Below are 7,892 nucleotides of genomic sequence, written 5' to 3'. Positions count from 1 at the left end.
TATAGCAAAGGAAAATATTTTTCCCCATTCTGCTTTGTCCTGTTTTTCCCACTGGAAATGGCTGTTTGCAACAAGAAAACCCAAAAGTATATATATAGACTGGGTGAAACCAGGCTTACTAGCAGCAACTGTGAGAGGGACCTTGGAGTCTTAGTAACCTAGAGGTGGAGCTTTTGCCTCATAATCAAGGAGGCTGTGAGTTCGATCCTAGGTAGAGGCTAATATTTGAAATAGACTTTCCAAGGTCATTTTTAACTCTGTTATTCTATGTTCTATGGACAACCAATTAAATATGAGCCAGCAGTGTGTGGCGGCAACCAAAAAAGTCAATGCAATCCTAAATTGCATTAACAGAGGGATACAATCAAGATCAAGGGAGGTACTAATACCACTCTCAAGCCTTAGTAAGATCACACCTAGAATACTGCATCCAGTTTTGGTCACCACACTATAAAAAAAAAGGTTGAGACTGTTGAAATATCCATCTGGTTCAGCTCCAAGTGGTGAGAAAGACACTGGAAACATGGAGGCTGATTGGAAAGATGGTTTAATGAAGCAGAACCATCAGGCAATGGTCCTGGTGCAGCTGACCACATGGAGTTGAGAGACAGGGTTGTCCCCTGTTGCCACTATTATTTGTTCTGACCTTGGAACGGGGTGGTATTCTACCGGTTCTGACCGGTTCTATAGAACCAGTTGTTATGATTCTGCACAGTTTGAGAACCAGCAAATGGTGCCCCTGGCTGGCCCCTCCCCTCCCCGCCAGTCCTTATTGCGCATGTGCAACATTGCTGACTGCGTTCTCCCCCTCCCAGTCCATTCTTTATTAAAGTATTTTATTTTTTTCTCCGACAATCAGCTGTTCCGATGATCAGCTACCGGGATCCCCCTCGCTGTCTTACTGTTTCACCCAGGAGGCTTCCCTGAAGCCCAGGAGACAAGGGGGGCTTGTGGTGGGGGTCGCAGCTCCATTCTTTGCCTTCCTGAGCCCCAAGGAAGCCTTCTGGGAGCAAAAGTGCCCCCCCAGGAGGCAGAAAAAAGGGGGGTTGCAAAACCACGCCCACCCAGTCACATGGCCACGCCCGCCTAGCCACACCTACAGAACCGATTGTTAAAAATTTTGAATCCCACCCCTGCCTTGGAAGTACTGAATAGAAATATTAGACAGGATAGAGAGATAAAGAAAATGGAAATAAAAAATGAAGAGTATAAACTACAGGTATTTGCAGATGATTTAGTTTTTATCTTAGAGGATCCACTGGAAATGGGACCCAAACTATTAAGGATAATAGAAGAATACGGTGAAGTGGCAGGTTTGAAAATGAACAGAGAAAAAACTAAAATGCTAGTGAGGAATATCACAGAAAAAATAATAATTAACAAAGAGATTGGATATTCAGGTTACTAAGAAAATAAAATACTTGGTGATCCTGTTAACAGCTAGGGGGAAAATATTTTGGGGACCTTAATTAAATAATATTGAAATTTATCTGGCAAGGGAAAAAAGCAAGAATAAACTTTAAAATGTTATAGGACTCAAGGACAAGGGGAGGGGTTTGGACTGCCTGAGAACTATATCACCAAGCTGTGGCATTATCATGGATGAAAGAATGGATAGTATTAAGGAATACAAGGTTGTTGACTTTGGAAAGGCATGATTTACAACTTGGTTGGCATGCATTTCTATGGTATGGGAAAAATAAGACATATGGTTACTTTCAGAGACACTACATAAGAAATGCCTTACTGTTAATATGGGAGAAAACAGAGAACAGCACTATTTGAACTATTTGAAAGTACCCGTCTGGATTTCCACAATGGAAGCACTTAATCACCTGAACACTTTTAGGGAAATATTGTAAGATACAAGGATATCTTAAATGAAAGAGATGAGCTTAAAAGCAAACAAGAATTGGACAAACAAGGGATAGATATGATTTGGTACTCATACTTGCAAATACAGGTGAGATATGAGAAAGATGTTAAAGCATATGGCTTATACAACGTATTGACAGCATTAGGTAAGATACTAACAGGAACAGAAGAAAGGTTGATTAAAAAAACATACAGCTACCTATTAGGCATTAAACTAGAAGATGAAGGAGACAATGAGAGCATGGGCAAAGAATTTTAGTTATAGAATAGCACTTGATGACTGACAGAAATTATGGGATAGAAATTATAAGGTAACAATGTTAATCGCATACAAAGGCAATTTATACAAAATGTTTTATATATGGCATTATGCGCCAGCAAGGTTGGCAAAGATATTTAAAGATAAATCAGCAAAATGTTGGAAATGCCGCCAAATACCTGGCACATATTACCACGTGGTGGACATGTGATGAAGCTAAAAAATATTGGACAAAAGTATGCTGATGGTTGGAATAGATGATACAATGTATTGATTTAAAACCAGAAATCAGAGGTGGTATTCGGCAGGTTCTGACCAATTCTGGAGAACTGGTAGTGGAAATTTTGAGTAGTTCGGAGAACCAGCGAATACCATCTCTGACTGGACATTTTACAGTATTCTTTCCCTGCCACGCCAGAAATATTCCTGTTGTGGGGATCTTACCTGAAACTTATAGCAAAGAAAATGTATATTTGATTATTCATGTGATAACTGCAGCGAGAATCATATTTGCTCAAAATTGGAAAAAGGAACAGACTCCTACTAAAGAAAATGTGATTAGAAAAATATTAGAATGTGCAGAAATGAATAGATTAATACTTGTAATTAAAGAAAGAGAGCAAACTAAATATTATAAGGTATGGGAACTATTCTATCAATGGTTAGAGAAAAAATATGAAAGCTAGATATCATTAATGGATTAGTTAAGAGGGACAATAGATATTTTTTAACAGAAATAAATAATCTAAGAAAGATAGTGATATTAAGTACAATAAGTATAAGATTAGAGAATACTACTATGTAATGAATATGTAATGAATATGACTGTAAACATTAACTGCATTGCACAAGATACTTGTAACCAGACCAAATGAATGCAAATGGAAGAAGATGTTTGTAATAAAAATAAAACAAAACATTTATTTTAAAAAAATGGGACACAGTCATGGTCATAAGTATAAACCAGTTGCCAAGCATCGTGGGAGCCATGCTGCCAAGGTCGCAAGTGCGAAAAATGGTCACAAGTCACTTCTTTCAGTGCCAAGTTGTAACTTTGAACGGCCACTGAAGGAGCTGCCCGTATGTTCAGTCAGGGCCACGGGGCGGGGGGCAGCCTCTTGTGCCAGCCGCTCTCTTGGTTGCTGAGGGCCCAGCTGCAGAGCGGAGGAGGCGGCTGCCCTCTTTCCGTCTCTTCGCAGGAGCCTCGTCAGGGGGGAAACGTCCCGAGAAGCGCTTTAGCACCAGCCACCCTGGGCGCGACAGCGGCAGCGAAGCGTAAAAAGGGCAAGAAAGGAGGCCAGGCGCCAAGAGAAGGCAGGGAGGCGATTCCCTCAGCTTCACTTCGCTCCCAGCTCCACTCCGGTCCCTGTCATGGGTGTGAGGGGCGGAGCGTATTTTCTCCCCGGGAACGCTGATTGGGCAATACGCATAGCCTGAGAGGCGTGGTTTGGCCTGCGCTGCGATGCCGGGGAGGAGCGCTTAAAAACTACCCCGGAGCCAGTGCGGGCGAGGTTTCTCTTTCTCTGCCTTCGCCGTCTCGTCGCTTCCCGGTGAGTTTGTGGCTGTTTCTTTTCCTGTAGGGCACCAGGGCGTGACTCGAGGGGAAGCCCCGATCAAATCGTTGCATATGAAGCTTCCCAGGAAAATGGGATGCGGGGAGGGTGGTTGGGAAACGTGTGTTTTCCATCGGGTTGGCGGCTCTTCAAATGCCTTTAAGGGCCTTCTTTGGGGAGGTGAAGAAACTTAATGTGGTGTGTCCCAAAGGTGCTTTTTTCGGGAGGCAGCTGGACTTTCTTGTTTTTTTTTTCTTTTGAAGACATTTCTCTTCTCATCCAAGCAGCTTCTTCAGCTCTGCCAGGACAGTGAGGATTGGAGGGATTGATCTTCCTTGCAGACAGCTGGTAATCTGCATCCTTTAGGAGACCAGCTGTCTGCGAGGAATATCAATCCTTCCATTCCTCACTGTCCTGGCAGAGCTGAAGAAGCTGCTTGGATGAGAAGAGAAATGTCTTCAAAAGAAAAAACAAGAAAGTCCATTTGCCTCCTGAAAAAAGCATCTTGGGGATTTCTGAAGGCGATATGAAGTTCTTGGCAACCATACGGAAGTAGTCTGCCACCAGCTTTTCTGGAGTATTTTTCAGATCTCCTAATAGTTTAACCTATAAATTCCCTATTCAACAGCCTTCCATCTAGTTACAGGCCAGGTTTCATAAAGGTCTTTTTTGACTTAACAAATGAAGGCAAATATACGTGCCCCAGAATAATGTTGCGGGATCCAATCTGCGTCGGACCAGTGTGTTGTTTTTTAATTTTGCTCCCAAGCCCCAGGCTAACTACAAATAAAAACAAGTTTTGGGGACTTCCGGTTTGAAGGGCTTCGGCGACAGGCAGGAATCCGTGATCGTGCGCAGTTTCTGTCTGGGCTTGCCGCTGGAGCGCCCCGAGCCGGCTGGTTTTGGGGCTAAGCCACCCCGTAGAGGTGAAGAGGGGGGAGACGGCCAGCAGGGTTGAGGAGAGCTGCATCTCTCCTCCTCACAGCTGGCCATTACTCCCTTTCCCGAAGGCGGTTGCAGCTGTGGTCAGAAATGGCCACCACAAAGAAGAACTCGACCGGAAAAGAATGTGCAGGAGGAAGATAAAAAGTGAAAGTTTTGGCTGACCGGGTTAAATTGTAAAAGCAACAACTAAGGTACCCTGGAATTTAAACTTACAAAAAATAACAAAGAAGTCGGAAGCAGCGAAGGAAAGTGAAAAGGGAAAGGTTTGGCTTTTTTCCCCTTCTCTCTCCTTCCCTATACTGACAACTAAGAGACTTAAACAAGAAATTAGAAAAATCCACTTTGACATCAATAGGCAATTAAGCTGAAAATAAAACAAAATGCCAAAGGGATAATAAAGATTTCTGGACATTAAAAATTTTCTTTTTCATAAGCAGGAAGGGAGAGAAAAAGAATAAGGGCAGGATCTGGAAGGGAGGAGACTGCCTGGAATTAAAAAGAATCTACAGTAAAACTTCAACAAGACTTCTAAAAGATACATTTTAACTGAAACTTTGCAACTAAATAGTAACCCCAGGAAGAGAAAGTGAAAAAAAAAGAGCAAAAAAAGAAACAGCTTGCGTGTTTTTTGATTATTTGGTGATCTTTGGATTCTTGGTTATTATATTTGAATGACTAAAATTAATTGGGTGGTTGTTTAAAAATTTATACAATGGCACCACTTCTGGATGAATTGAAAATGGAACTTAAAAAGTACAAAGAAGATGCACAAGAAGGGAAGGGTTCTTTTGGCTTCGTTTTTCAGTTCTTAGAAATGGAGATTTGGAACTATGAGAAACAACAAGAAACGACTGCAAAACAAGAAGACTGGGACAAAGAAGAAGCCATCTTTAATGAACAAGCAATTTTATGTGGGGAAGAAAAAGGAAAGGGGGGGAAAGAGAATGGAGAATTTAAGACTTAAAAAAACAACCAAAGAAAAGAAAAATAATTCAAAAAATAAGTATAATACTGGAAAGCAACAGAAAAGGGGAATACAGAAGAGAGAAATAGAGGTAGAGAGACAAAGGGGTAAAAAGGGGAGAGAGAAGAAGAGAGGGAAGAAAGGAAAAAGAAGACCTATTTAGAGATAATGGGTGAAAATCTAACAAAAAGGGATTCTGTAAAGGTACATAAAATTGTATTCTATTAGTAATAGAAATAACTTTAGAAAATTGGAAACAACGTATGATTAAAATGAGGGATAAAATAGTGTAATTTAGTGAAATGTTTGTGAATAAAATAAGTGAAATAAAATAAATGAGAAAATTGAATTAGGAAGGAATGGGAACATTTTAATTAGTTAATGTTTTATAAAATATAAGTGAAGGGGGGGAATTAACTATGGAAAGTTTATAATTGTTCCCATAGAAGTATGATATTTAATTGAAAAGTAATGTTAAAGATGTTGAGACTTTAATGAATATTAATATTAATGATAGAATTGAATTGGAATGGAATGTTGTTTTAATTATATATATATTTATAATTTTTTCTTTTTTTAAGAATACAGTGTGTATTTTAAGAATGTACCAAGCAGAATCCGAATGGAAGTTATGTATTATACTGAATGTTACAACTTTAGGGAAAAGATATACTCCAATCAGTAACTCCAATCAGTCATACTCCAATCAGTAACTACAGGAAAAATTTTGTTTAATGAGAAAAGATAATAGATAATTGAAACAGGACAGACAAAAAATATAAATACAATTATTTGAATTGAGATGAGATAATTAAAATAAAATTGAGAAAATTAAAAGAGGGGAGAAGCTATGCAGAAAATGTAAAATAGTAATAAGATATGGAATAGAATATAAAAATGAGCATGAACCTGAATTTGTGTCTGTACGAAGAAATGTAACCCGGGATTACACTACTTTCAAAAAAGATGTTTTATTTGTATTTTTTTTCTCTTTGTGAAAACTCAAATAAAATTTACAAACAAATAAATAAATAACAAGTTTTTGCTATAAATTCTGGCATGTTTGTTAAAGATAACAAACATAACCGCTGTGGTTTTTTGTTGTGTTTGTTTCAGTGAATTGATTCAACATAGGATTTACAGCACAAAATGGAATGAATTTAAGGCGGGGAAGTTAATTCAGAATTGTTAATTGAAGTTGCCAACATTATGTCAAAAACTCCCTTCTGGGCATTCCATAACTGTTTGTTCTGCATTTTACTAGCATGTTCTGTCTTTTCCAAGCCAATATCCAAGTACGAAATACTCACCTGCAATCCTATGATCATCATGCCAGATCAGATTCGCCTACCTATTTCCATAGATTATAGCAGATCATAATATAGTAGTTCAACTTGTAATAGTAGAAAAGCCTGGGAAAAATCAGGTTGACCTCTTCCAGTCAGCTTAAACCTTGCTGAAGGTGTGTGTGCTTCCACCCAACTCTCAGACTGTTCCCTACCTAAAAAGTTTTTTGCATGCGGGGTCTGTCCAGCCCAAGACAGCAATTGAAGACTAGTATTGAATGCATAAAGTTGAAAGGATGGAAAATTACAATTCTGACAATGACTTTAAGTCCAGAACTGTTTTGTTTGTGACTTCTAATTCTGGTCTTGAGACATTTTTATTGCAGAAGGAGAACAGTGTGTCTCAGTCAGAATCCTTTGGGTCCTTTTTAATATATTATAATTTTAATTTCCATTTTCAGCAGTAACAGGGAAGTGACTTTTATGGAGGCAGGGGAATTGTGTAGCCTGTCATGAGACTTGTGACATGCTGCCCCCCCCCCCAAAAGGAACAGGCCTTCTGGGGGAAAGGTAGCTCCACCATTGAAGACATCCTCTTTGAATAAGGAATGAACAAGTTTTATCAGTCAATTCTTTTTTATCTTCTGAAAAACGCCACAGTCCTGGTGATTGAGCTTCATTCAGTTGTACTCTTTTTCTCTCTCTCTTAAAAGCCTCTTCTTGAGTCTTTTCACATCCACTGTGTCTTGAGCTATTTTTGGAGTCCTACACTGCTCCATACTTTAATTGCCTCCTTTTTGGATGGGAGGAGTTGCTTTTACAAATGTGGAGATTTTCCTGAGCAATCTTGCCCCCCCCAGCGCATAAATGGTGCTTTATGTTATTATTAGAGTTTGAGATGTGAACTTGCAATTTCTATATAGAGTTAGAAAGTACAAGGACCAAGCTGGGTCAGATCAAAATTCTCTGTGGAACAGTAAACGTGAGTAACCAGGTACTGGAAACTCTGC

The 7,892-nt window shown here is 39.4% G+C and overlaps 1 protein-coding gene across 2 annotated transcripts in view; it reads left to right on the top strand.

Moving 5' to 3' along the window:
• The first annotated feature begins 3,319 nt into the window (after nucleotides 1-3,319).
• Nucleotides 3,320-7,892, top strand: part of LOC113430077 (putative lysosomal acid lipase/cholesteryl ester hydrolase) — a 28,972-nt gene continuing 24,399 nt past the window's right edge. The window contains exon 1 of one of the 2 annotated variants that reach the window (XM_087964160.1): nucleotides 3,320-3,684. The gene's annotated coding sequence lies outside the window, so the exon portion shown is untranslated. The remainder of the gene's footprint in view (nucleotides 3,685-7,892) is intronic. The other variant, XM_087964162.1, reaches the window with a different exon arrangement.

The sequence above is a fragment of the Notechis scutatus genome, chromosome 4, assembly GCF_049901735.1.
Source record: "Notechis scutatus isolate UNSWTSFEM ecotype Mainland chromosome 4, rNotScu1.2, whole genome shotgun sequence".
Lineage (NCBI taxonomy): Eukaryota > Metazoa > Chordata > Lepidosauria > Squamata > Elapidae > Notechis > Notechis scutatus.
This window is presented reverse-complemented; position numbering and strand designations above follow the sequence as displayed.